This window comes from Coregonus lavaretus (assembly GCF_964263955.1).
Source record: "Coregonus lavaretus genome assembly, chromosome: 39".
Lineage (NCBI taxonomy): Eukaryota > Metazoa > Chordata > Actinopteri > Salmoniformes > Salmonidae > Coregonus > Coregonus lavaretus.
Window position 1 is genome coordinate 11507886 of NC_140026.1, and position 13658 is coordinate 11521543.

A 13658-nucleotide genomic window follows, 5' to 3' on the forward strand; every position below is an offset into this window, starting at 1 on the left:
CAAATGGGAAAATAAATAAAAATAAATATGGGTTGTTCTTCACTGGATGCCCTTTTCTTGTGGCAACAGGTCACAAATCGTGCAGCTGTGATGGCACACTGTGGTTTTTCACCCAGTAGATAAGGGAGTTTATCAAAATTGGGATTGTTTTCGAATTCTTTGTGGATCGCTGTAATCTGAGGGAAATATGTGTCTCTAATATGGTCATACATTTGGCAGGAGGTTAGGAAGTGCAGCTCAGTTTCCACCTCATTTTGTGGGCAGTGTGCACATAGCCTGTCTTCTCTTGAGAGCCAGGTCTGCCTACGGCGGCCTTTCTCAATAGTAAGGCTATGCACACTGAGTCTGTACATAGTCAAAGCTTTCCTTAAATTTGGGTCAGTCACAGTGGTCAGGTATTCTGCTACTGTGTACTCTCTGTTTAGGGCCAAATAGCTTTCTAGTTTGCTCTGTTTTTTTGTTTGTTCTTTCCAATGTGTCAAGTAATTCTCTTTTTGTTTTCTCATGATTTGGTTGGGTCTAATTGTGTTGTTGTTGTTGTTGTTGTCCTGGGGCTCTGTGGGGTCTGTTTGTGTTTGTGAACAGAGCCCCAGGACCAGCTTACTTAGGGGACTCTTCTCCAAGTTCATCTCTCTGTAGGTGATGGCTTTGTTATGGAAGGTTTGGGAATCGCTTCCTTTTAAGTGGTTATAGAATTTAACGGCTCTTTTCTGGATTTTGATAATTATAAGTATTGGCCTAATTCTGCTCTGCATGCATTATTTGGTGTTTTACGTTGTACACGGAGGATGTTTTTGCAGAATTCTGCATGCAGTCTCTCTCTCTCTCTCTCTCTCTCTCTCTCTCTCTCTCTCTCTCTCTCTCTCACTCTCACTCTCACTCTCACTCTCACTCTCACTCTCTCACTCTCACTCTCCCTCTCTCCCTCTCTCCCTATCCTTTTTAGCTCTCTTTCCACGTCCTTTTTAGCTCTCTCTCCACATTAGAGCAAATACATACTTAGGCTAAGGCCCAGCTTTTACCTATAAATTGGGCTCTATGTTATCATGCTATGAGCAGAAACCATACTTAGACAAACACACACACCACTCAAGCATCTGATTTGTGAAGCCAAAAAGAAATGGACAAAGGGACTCTGTCCGCTGCGTTCTGAGACTTTTGCTGGGAGCAAACACACACACACACTCAACGACCATCCTTCCCCATATACAGGAACTCTAGGAACCACACACACAGAGTAACTCATACCATAGAAATAGAATTTGGATTCTACCATAGGAATAGAATTAGGATTCTACCATAGGAATAGAATTGTGAGAATTCCTAGAACAGGTATCCGAAATCCGTTGCTATGGATCATACCTCTCCTGTCTAAGCATGAGATGGTGAGAGTCTTTCTTCTGAATGGCTATCACCGGACAGGGGAACATACTGTACATAACAGGAGGGAACACAGGCCTACATATAACAAAAGTAAAGTACAGCAGTGTTTTTTAAAAATAAACATGAGTAACAATCAAGTTTCAGGTGAAAGTACAGTATTGCAATGACACAAACATTGCAAGGTATTGACACATTTAACCAGGGCCGGATAAATGCAGGGGCTTAACGGGGCTAAAGCCCCTGGGCCCAGGCCTGTGGGGGGCCCAAGAGGAAGCAAAAAATAAATACAAAATAAAAAGGTTTTACAAAAGATAATATTAAAGGAAATATATACTGTATATATTATATATGTCATATATGTTTTGTAGTTTTTTTTACTGCAACCCCTCTCAATGAGTGTAGACAGCCTGCTGCTGGGGGGCTATAAAAACAAACAAAGCCCCGGGGCCTATGATTTCTTAGTCCGGCCCTGCACCCATCTCTCATGGGTTCAGGCAGGGTACACTGTCAGACTAGGCTACCCCACTGATGAGAGCATTGATCACATAGACCCACAGGGACATAGAGAATATCAACACACACACAGGCACACACACACACACTGCTCTCTCTGGTCATATACTCAGCTGGTTCCAGTGAAGCAGGCCTCCAATCGAACCGTTTCACACTTTGCTCTGAACACTCAGGCTGATGCACTGTCCATGACAACACGCATACACACGTGTGCTCCAGCCGAGGCAGTCAATGCCTCTGCCCAGGGATTTGACCTGAGCTATAGGAAGTATCCATTCCCCAGTGTCATGACAGGAGTCACACTCCGTCCTGCCCAACAACGGCCATACACGGCCTAACAACGGCCAAAGGGGCCTTAGATTAGATTGACCAGGATGTAAATCAATGTTGTTAATTAGGCAAGTAATTAGAGAAATGCCACGTGGGGCAAAGTGCCAGATTTGTGTATCATGTCATTTGCTATTGTAGCGAAAAAAAAGTATTTGTTGTAGACTGATTTCCACATTGATGGGAAAATCGATGTTGAAATTATCATCACTTTGATAGGAAAAATGCTTTATAATTTAAGAAGGTGTTACTGATAATGACTTTAGGAATTCTAGAAGTGTCTTTGCTTTGAACTATTTGTTCATTTCAATACATTTTTCATAGCCGTTATGAAACCAAGCCGTCTTCTGTAGGCTATGTGCATGAGGAACAATAACAGCAACAAAAGGATCATAAATTAGTGTTGGCCCCGATTCCTTCTGCCTCGAGGGGGCTGTTAACCACGCCTCTATACACACATCATGCTTTTCATTCAACTGCAGTAAAATGGACATCATTTATTTGCCTTCCACAATGGACTATGATTATAGGCTTTATTGAAAGTGTCTTCACATTGCGCGTCAAAGATAAGAGTTCTCAATTCTGGAAAACTCAAGTAAGTGTTCAAATCAAATGTATTCTAGATAGGAGGACTCAATACATTGATATCACATCTCTTGTCTTTATATTTTGTTTTTGGTTGTTGAGTTGTTGCATGTAATGTGCATAAAAAGAGAGGAACAATGTGGAGAATTACCATAGCAACCATAAAAGAGCTAGATGGTGACTGTGTGGTAAAGTTGTATCCTAATTTGCTAGACTACTTTGTAGCTATGAATTCAACCGGTTGTAACATTGTAACGTGTGCCTGCAATTGATCAGAAGTTATAGAGCACTGACACTGCACACATGCGCACAGTTCAAACCTGTTTCTGAACTTGAAGTGGTGGCTCACCGCCCAAGAGCAAGGAGTCGCCTAAATGCAAGCAGAAGTTTAGGCTAACCAAAATCTGGGTAAACTAGTTTATTTCAGACTATCAAACCATAATTCTAAAAACATTAACAGACTATTTTTTGTATTATTATTACCATTCTCAACATGTTCCTGAACTGTGATTGTTGTTATTGATATGCACCTCCAATAAGCCCGGTGTAGGTGGTGGGATGGTGCTGGTGCGGTGGGTAGTGAAGGCTCCGCTGGACAGCGATATGTTCCAGGCGGCCACCTCAGGGGACTGTGAGTGGCTCCACCTCAGCCTGAAGCGGTCGCTGCTCCAACGCTCGAAAAACAGGTGAGCATTAAGAACTGTCAGCGGCTTAACTCAATGTCAATTCAATAACTCCATCTCTTGAAGATCTAGCTATTTGTTTATGTTCATGCATTCTAACATGTTAGCTATTGCTGTACTGTGTAGGGCCGGACTGGCCATCTGTCATTTCCGGCAAATTCAAGATTGGCTGGTCCATTTTTAGCCCAGTGGGCCTGTCTAACTAGTTGTTGTTTTTTGCACAAAATGATCATTATATGGCTAATAATGGTTGCCTCAAGGAAAAAATTGTCCGGTGTGGGGGCCATGAGGAAAAAATGGACAGGTGTGTTAGAAATGCCAGGGCCGATTTCTAGTCCTAAACCGTTCCTCCCTGTGTGTTTGTCTGCATGTGTGCATGTGTTTGTCCGTGTGCGTGCGTGCCTGTCTGTGTGTACCGTGTGTGCCTGTCTGTGTGTACCGTGTGTGCCTGTCTGTTTGTACCGTGCGTGCCTGTCTGTGTGTACAGTGCGTGCCTGTCTGTGTGTACCGTGCGTGCCTGTCTGTGTGTACCGTGCGTGCCTGTCTGTGTGTACCGTGCGTGCCTGTCTGTGTGTACCGTGCGTGCCTGTCTGTGTGTACCGTGCGTGCCTGTCTGTGTGTACCGTGCGTGCCTGTCTGTGTGTACCGTGCGTGCGTGCCTGTCTGTGTGTACCGTGCGTGCGTGCCTGTCTGTGTGTACCGTGTGTGCCTGTATACCAATATTTACACACCATGGTCTGATGGTGCTTCATGTGGCCGGCCTACATGGGCATTTGGAGTGTGTGAGGCTGCTGTTGCCGTCACGGGTGGTGGACGTGAACGCCAGCGTCCCCCTGGGCCGCAGACCCATCCACATGGTCCTCACTGCCCAGAGCAGACGCCACTCCCACGCCTGCCTCACCTGCCTACTGGAGCACGGAGCCCTGCCCAACGTGTACGTAACGTTGGTCCATCATCTTTTGCTCTGACAACATTATCACAATGACCATAATAAGAGTTACCTTTATAATGATGATGATGATATATTATAAGAGAGTAATGTATTGGTTGCCACTGGCTGAGGGCCTGTGGGAGTGCACCACTGGTGAAGGAGACAGCAAGGGACACACAACTCCGCACCTGGCACGCATCTGGTGCCACAGAGGGATCGCCAGGTGTCACAAAACACAATGTACATAGCACTACAGCACTTTGTGACATCTGCTGATGTAAAAATGGCTTTATAAATAAATGTGATTGATTGAATTTGATTGATATGCATAGTTATTATTACTGTTAGTATTACTAATACTGTGTTACTATTTTACTCATATATTACTAATATGATGTGTTGCATAGATCTAACATTGTCATCAACATTCAAAGGTCCACTCTTGAAAATAATAAAAAAGGAATCATTATTTTTTCCTAACGATTGTTACCAGTCTCTCCTCCATGTCTCTTTGTTTCTGTGGTGACCTACCTCAGGTGGCGAGCCAGAAGCTGATAGAAAATAAGGTCATGTGGGTCGATAAGAAGGGCCTCCCGCTCCTCTGGGACATACCTACGGCCACATGGAACCAGGCTCCTGCCCAGTGCCTCTCCATAGACCAGGGGCCACACAGCCAGGGGACCAAGGTCCGCCACAGGCAACATCCAGGGGCCCCGCCCTGGGAGGCCTGGAACATCTCCCCCAACCCCTCCAAGTCCCCGCCGGCCTCTGTATCCCGGCCCCAGGGAGTACGTCTGAGCAACCAGCCCAAGAGGTCCCCTCCGGAGCCCGACCTGAGGCGCCATGTCACCCTCTGCAGGGCCCGTGGGGATGGACATCCTGTTAGATTAATTTGGATTTTAAGAATAATGACTAAAGGATTTCACCCCAAACACAGTATAAATGTTAGAATTATCATGTAGTGTCAACCCACTAACAGAGGGGGCGGTACTAACCATTCAAGGGGGAAGGCGGAAACTGTTTAGAAAAGTCACCTAAAGGTGGGAGGAGTCAAGTCCAGGAGGTATAAAATCGTCTGTTTGTGTCATTGGCGGAAGAGCTCCCCATGAATAAACATACAGAAAATCCTTGTTGGTTGTGGACCTTGAATCATTGATGATTAAAACCAGAGCCTTACAACCTCTGGTAATGATTCAAGCTTAGGGTGAATTAGAGATAGAAATTCACATGACAGATTGGTCCTTTGAGCGGAGTTTAAATACGTCTTTATCGTTCTAAGGACACCGAATCCGTGCACGGCCGGGTGATTGCATCCGTGGAGAATAGTCCTGGCCTTCGACGTTAAGGTTATAAACAGGCCGGTGATTACTCTTTATGAACGATAAAGACGTTAACGAGTTTGAAAAATTATTTGAATCCAAACTACAAGGAAAAGGTCAGTAATTTTATTCATGGGTTTTGGTGAAATGATTTGAACTTGTATAAGAATAGGAATTCTTGTAAAGGGCAGACAGGTTACCAAAATCTCAAAGGAAGTAATAATTATTACGAAACAGGGAGGGTCCGCAATTGATCCTAGGTAAATAGCTATTACAAAAATGAACTAGTCGGAAATTACATGGAGTGAATTGCAATCACAAATGTAAACTAGTTAATATTGTCATTGTACGAATTGCAGTGTAATAATATAAACAGGGAAATAATTATCATCGTGTGAGATGGATGTGTCGGGAGTAGCGTAAATGACTGGGCATTTGCTAGAACTTTGCAAACAAGTTTGGCAAATGATAAGGTCGTATATGTGTGAGACTTAATCCATTGGGAGACGTGATCATTATTTCAAGGAAGGAGCAAAAAATAAGTCGCGTGAGGAAAATTGGGTAACTTACTCTTTTCATGAAACCGGAGTTTTAAATAAAAACTCTGGGTTAGGGGTTAAATAATTTTAAATGGTTAATTACAAAAGCAAGAGGCGCACTAAGATATTAGCTCCTACGAAAATAATTCGGGAGTGAATTATTTAAAAAACAAGAAGGGGGGGGGGTTTCTAGGTCCGAAAATTAACGGGGGATGAAAGATATATGTTAGAAAGAGATCGAAGAAATATGTTTTATGGATCCATTTGGGAGAAGAGGTATGAATTTATTGGGCATCTCGAAGTAGAAAAATTCGAATTTATGATCAAACAGATGCATGTACACTGTGGAACTAATTTGAAAAAACAGCGAAAGGAGGGGCTGGAGACACCGAGTGTGTTTTTTTTTTAAGCGCGAAAATGCTTTAACAGGAACAAAGGAATATTTAACCATCGTGACTGCATGGGTAAAGAAAAGGAGGAGGACAGTCAATTTTTTTGGTTCAACGGGTAAAATGTTTGAAAAAATGATTCGTGTCAATTAAGAATTGGCTAAAAACACCACAAAGCGATTATTTGAGAGGTACCTATAAAGTCCAACGATGCATATGTATGAACTTTCGCACTCAAACGTAGACGTACGTAATGAGTGAGAAAGTAGAGAAATTTACATTTGCATTCTTGGTCATTTGGCAGACGCTCTGGTCCGGAGCGACTTGTAAGAACCAATAGAGGGTTGCACTGAACTATTCTGTTGTGTTGGGCATTTGAATGGCATAAGGTGAAATATGTGTGTATGAGGGAATTCAACGGCGGGTATGAATGATAACCGGATACTACTTAGTATTTGGTTGGTTAAATGCTGAATAAGAGATTTGAGGCGTGGTTATGGGGTAACTAGGAAGACGCACTTATTCAATGGGAAATGGGTGTAGAAAGAGAGAGTTTTTTTTACGTGTATTAAAAGTTGCATTAGATAGCTTTAGGAATATTCTAGATATGTCTATGAAAATATGTTATAAGTACGAATGACATTATTTCCTAAGAAGGAAGATTGTAGGGAAGTTTCCCGCGCCTCCCCCATAATGTAGGAAGGACCAGGAGAGGGGGGGGTGAGAGACAGTAAATAAGTTCAGATGGTAGGGATGTCATTAAGTGTATGCTGATAAACGATATCAAGCATTTGTTTTATTGATTGGGGCCGAATCAGAGAGAACTGTTAAAGATATTGAATAGCGAACTGAAATGGGTTAGCGGGAAAATACAAATAGTTGGAAAATTTTAAAATGATAATTTATTTTCGTTACAGGGAAGCAAGTGGCATTGGCTGTTGTGCTGGGGGAATAGCGCCAGCCTGTGGTGGGTTCTGGATTTGTTATAAATAACTTTATATTTTAAACTAAAGTGATGGAATAGACTACAATTATAACATCAGAAAAATGACAATATAATTCGTAATAGTTATTATAATTATTATTGATAGTTATTGCAGTTATTATTATCCTGAGTGGCGCAGTGGTCTAAGGCACTGAATCGCAGGGCTAACTGTGCCACTAGAGATCCTGGTTCGGATCCAGGCTCTGTCGCAGCCGGCAGTGACCGGGAGACTCATGGGCGGCGCACAATTGGCCCAGCGTCGTCCAGGGGAGGGGGGTATGGCCGGCAGGGATGTAGCTCAGTTGATAGAGCATGGTGTTTGCAACGCCAGGGTTGTGGGTTCGATTCCCACGGGGGTAGTAAAAAATAAAAAAATAAAATGTATTCACTAACTGTAGGTTGCTCTGGATAGGAGCGTCTGCTGGGTGACTAGAATGTAAATGTATTATCATTGATTCAGTAATGATAGGAGGGTAGAGAGGAAAGAAACAGGAAAAGCTAGAGAGAGTAAACACAGAGAGTTTAAAAACAGGGAGTTAAAAAGATTAGAAAACTACAATAAGCCAGGGAAGAAAGAGTGGTTAGATGATGAGGAAGGGGATGACCAGTACCCTTTGATAGCCTTGCCGAACCCAAGGGCTGGGGTGGAGCATGCACCAGACACACTGGATGTATATAGGGCATGGACACAGCGAGATGTAGTGAGAGCTATAGAGGGTGTAGTGCACCCTAAGACAGGAACAGAGGGGTTCAGGAGGAATTTGGAGAGTTTAGCAGCAAGCTTTAAGCTAAACACAGGGGAAATTGAGAGGACAGTCAGAACCCTAGTTGGGAAAGATTGGGCAGCTGTTCGGGGGGGGCAGTGGGTTTCAGGGGATGCCAATGGAGCAGTCCTACCATGGGCAAATGATGGGCAAAATGTTGGGAAAATAACTGAGTTGTGTAATAATTTAAGGGAACCTTACCATCGACATGCTGACTTCTCCAAAGTACATGAATGTAAACAGGAAGACAGTGAGACCATCAGCCAAGTGAAATACCTGAGCCTCCCCAGGGACAGGGAAATGATACTCCGTACCATCAGCAGCTAAAAATTAGCATTTCTTAGTTGAATGAGACCAGAAATAAGCTGGAATATTAAGAGGACTTTAGTGGGATGGGGAACTACTTCGTTAGCCGAGGTCAAAAGATATGCAATCCATCATGAGCGGAATAGTAGACAGGCTAGAGTAAGAAAAATAACATATGGGAGCTGAGTATTTAATGGCCACTAGGGGAAATAGCTGGTAGAGGTAGAACTCCAGAATAGAAGGGGAGAGAGATTTTCTTAGGGGGTGGATCTAATAATTGAGAATGGATCATTTGAAATGAGATCACATGTAGCAGATTTAGAGTAATCAATTAAATAATCATTGTATACTCGAGGAGTTTTGAGGGATTTTATGGATTAGTTATAAGAAATTAGATTGATACAAACATTATTCATGGGTTAGGACTGGGGATATCTGTATCATGTTTTGTGTGTACTACCATCTTTAGATTTCGGATGGTAATTGAAGGTTAACAAAATGTATAACCAGGAGAAAGAGATTAGTTTATCTCATTGGAATATTGCTCAGGGAAAGGGGGAGCAGTAGTGAAGTTACGCAGTATTTAGGTCATAAGAGGGAGCTACCAAATTAAGTTGAGCCTAACTATCTTTGATTGTTATTTTTCAATTGGGTTTTTCAAATAAATAAAAAACACACCCAGCATGATGTTTATAAGGGTTGTTATGTTGAATTTAGGGGATTTTCAACAGTTCATAGGTGGTGTTTACTATGCTGTGGGATGGAACGGTTTATTGGGTGATATTTGAAACTAAATTAATGGAATAAGCTGCAGTAATCAGAGGAATGTACAATCTAAGGTGAGACAACTATTGCCTAGATCATTGATTTAGCAATAGGATCAGGTAGATAAGGACTAGAGAAAAAAAAAAAATTAGATGAAGAATGATGAGCTTTTTGGTAAGGATAGACTGCTGTAAAGCTTGGGTACTCCATTATGTACTGCATACGGGTAAATTAAGTGATCTTATCTATGGGAAGGCAATGGCAGCCCATGATAAAATCATTTGGAACTCTGAGGATTAAGAACAGTTTATGTTGTTGCTCTCTTCCCAAACAGTCTTAGCTTTTCATACATATATCAGGGATGTTACCCAAATGGTAGATGGAGGGATATGGCATTGGTCGTGATTTAAAGATGAGGGGTTTTTTGGTGGGCTATTAGAGATAACTGGGTTAATCACGAACATAGAGGTTTTTATTCTTTGTTGCTAGGCAGAATACTTAGGTGACCTAAAAATGGACTTGTCATGTCCAACAATCAGTCTTCAGGTCAAGCCCGGGAGAGCCGGGGTAGAACAGAGGTTGAACTGAACATAAGTGTTTTTTACAAGATAAGAGATTGTTTGTTGGATTACTAATTGATTCTGAACTGAATGAAAGTCGAATTTAGCCGCCATAAAGACAAAGGAAGTGGGAGGAGCAATAAAGAAGCAAAAGACAATCTCAAAAATGAAAGGCATGGCAATTGGTTGATAAATAACCTAAGGGAATGTTTAGGAAGGTGGAAAAAATTGACACATAAGCAGAACTATGTGTCAAGAGGGGGGAAGAGGCTAATTGTATTAAATAATATACGAAGGAGAGGTCAAAATACTTTTTTTTTTTTTTAAATTTTTAGATACAGTCTAAAAAGAGAATGCAGTCAGAAATTGTTAGATTAATCTGAACATGTGTGAAGATAGTTTATTAACCACACCCGTATGTCAGAGGTTTTGTGCCCCACAGGTGAACTAAAGGAGAAGGTGACCCACTATCTAACCAGGTGACTGGTGAGCATCCAGTCACTAGAAGGAAAACTGGAAGCAGGCCTGTTGGGAAGGGCCCTATCAGGTTATGTTGGTGACCACCTTGGCCATTAGAATAGCAGAGAGAGGAACCTGGGTCCATGTTACCCACTCCAAGAAGGTAAGACCACATACAAGCACCGCTTAGCACACGCAGAGTTGACGAGCAGAACTGGGCCACAGGGTCTGGGGGTCACCTCTGTCAACGAAGATCTCCTACCCAGACCTATCATCACTGTAGTGTGTTCCTAGGGTGTGAGTATGGGGTGGTACCGAGCAGAAGGACTCAAGACAGGAGAGGGTTGGCGGTTTTTGGGAATATGAGTGACCCTGAGCTGCATCATAGTCTCGACAATAGTCGTGGTAGGTCAAGATCCACCACCACCTCGCACCAATTACGCTATGGCCTTACCATTATTAAGAAATAAAAGGGAAGCGACCCGACATACTGACCGTCAAGGGCGAGTGATCTACAAAATAGGAGTCAGAGAAGGGTGGGGAGTAAGATTCAAAATTAGGATTAGGGATCTTATCAGAGCGGATAAGCAAGCAACATGGGATTATAAAATCCCGTTGTATTTATGTTCAGCTCCCTCGGCAGATTGTTCCTGGGCTCAGGTATTTAGACATACTGGGGGACGGAGATATGAGACGGGGGGGGGGGGCTGGACGTCCAGATGGAGGATAAGAAGGTATAACGACATCCCCACGGAAATGGTAGTAACGATAGTAAAAGTCACTAAAGAGGACATGAAAGGAACTTACTGGGCTTGCGCGGACAAATACGGATGGGATACTTGTCTAAGATTACATTTGATGGAGTCAAAAGATATGGAAAGCACAGGTACTGTCATTAATCCACTAACAGCAATAGACCGAGTAGATCAGTCAAGGGATGACGGAGTCAATTCGACTAACCCGTCCACTATGAAAGATTTTCTCCTCCAAGAATGGAACAATGGGGAAGTGGAGGGGGTCCCTGATGAGAATCTCTGGTTAAAGTGGATGAAATACACCGCTAGGGCCTTGGGGGAGACCAATTGTTATGCATGCTCCATTGGGCGACCGACAATGTTGACCGCCCCAATGCCAAAGGCAATGTTTCCCTGTGTATTAGACCTGGGGTCCAATCAAAAAGAGCCAAATTGCACAGGGATTGGGCTGGCAAAATTGACATACTGGGCCAGCCCACCTAGATTCACTTTAACTCCTGGCGAATAACAGTGTTACAGACATAGAAATGGCACCCGTAACTTGGGTGATTTTGATGGCTGTAAGGAAGGGAGGAAAAAAATTAGGAGACTAACCATCCCTCTGACTGATGTGTGGTGGGCATGCACTAACAAAGGGAGCATTCGGCAGACATTACCAGAGGGATGGGTGGGTACTTGTGCACCAGTATTGTTGGTCCAACCTGTAAGAATTGGTCATCAAAGACCAGTGACAGGAAGAATAATTAGGAGAAAAATAAATAAGTCAGGAAGGAAATAGCCCAATTTGGATAGATGGTATAGGCATCCCCAGGGGTGTTCCAGACGAATACAAAGCTATGAATCAAATATGGGAGAGTTTTACTACAACATTTTTCTGGTGGGTGACAATAAACAAAAAAATGGATTGGATAAATTATATCTATTACAACCAACAACGATTTATTGACCAGACTAGAGATGCAGTAAAGGGGATCTCTGAGCGATTATCCGCCATCCCGCTCATAACTTAGTAGAGGTTGGTTCTAGATCAGGCAGAAAGGGCCGGTGTCTATAGAAAGATAAGCCATTGTTGCACATTTATCCCTAACAACACCACACTGGATGGGACAGTCACCAGAGCTCTTACAGAATTAACTGCACTAAGTGAAGGATGAACTGAACTCAGAAGTTAGTACATTGTGGATAGGGTGGTTTGATGAAATATTTGGTAAATGGAAAACCCTAGCAGCCACCATCTTAGGAGCGATCAGTGTTTGTATGGGTATTCTTGTATTATGTGGTTGTTGTCTTGTTCCCTGTGTCCGAGGATTGGTGAGTCAGGCGTTGGTGAAATGCAGTATCTAAACAATGATGAGAGATGGACTGACTCCGGACTCTGACCAGGGGAATGTGAAAAACGATCCTCCAGGCTTGGTGGATGACGAGGATTTGGACCCTGAAAGACCGCAATTGGATGAAATGTTTATTAGTTCTGATGTGATCTCTGAGATTAATCATGCTTGTAAAATACATTTATCCTGAATGTGGGAATATTTAGTCAAAGGGGTGGATTGTTAGATTAATTTGGATTTTAAGAATAATGACTAAAGGATTTCACCCCAAATACAGTATAAATGTTAGAATTATCATGTAGTGTCAACCCACTAACAGAGGGGGCGGTACTAACCATTCAAGGGGGAAGGCGGAAACTGTTTAGAAAAGTCACCTAAAGGTGGGAGGAGTCAAGTCCAGGAGGTATAAAATCGTCTGTTTGTTTCATTGGCGGAAGAGCTCTCCATGAATAAACATACAGAAAATCCTTGTTGGTTGTGGACCTTGAATCATTGATGATTAAAACCAGAGCCTTACAACCTCTGGTAATGATTCAAGCTTAGGGTGAATTAGAGATAGAAATTCACATGACACATCCCCAGTACACTGCCAAGTGGGACGGGTCCCCCTAGTCAGTCCCCTCCCTGCCCTGGAACGTCCTTCATAGGAGGTTGTTCCCAGCTGACTTTCCATCGCGGATCGCCTAGGCCAGTCACTTCCAGCTCAACCACGTGCTGGACCTGCCGTGCCTCGGCTGCTCCACAGGACCCACCTCTCCCTGGACAGAGGTGGACATGCACCTGGCCGAGGAGCTGAAGCCTGGCCACTACTCACTGGATGGAGAAGGAAGAGGTAGAAGTTGCCCCTAACCACTGATCTGGAGTCAGATCTCTTTCATCCCTCTAATGGTTGAAGTTAGGATGGGGGGAGTAGGGTAATCTGATCCTAGATCTGTAATTGAAGATAACCTTTACCTTGAAAGGTGGAGAGATCCACTTCCAGACAGTCTTACACTACTGTAATGGAGAGACACTTATGTCACAAAACATCACAGGAAATTGGACTTGGACAGTTGTCTTCATTC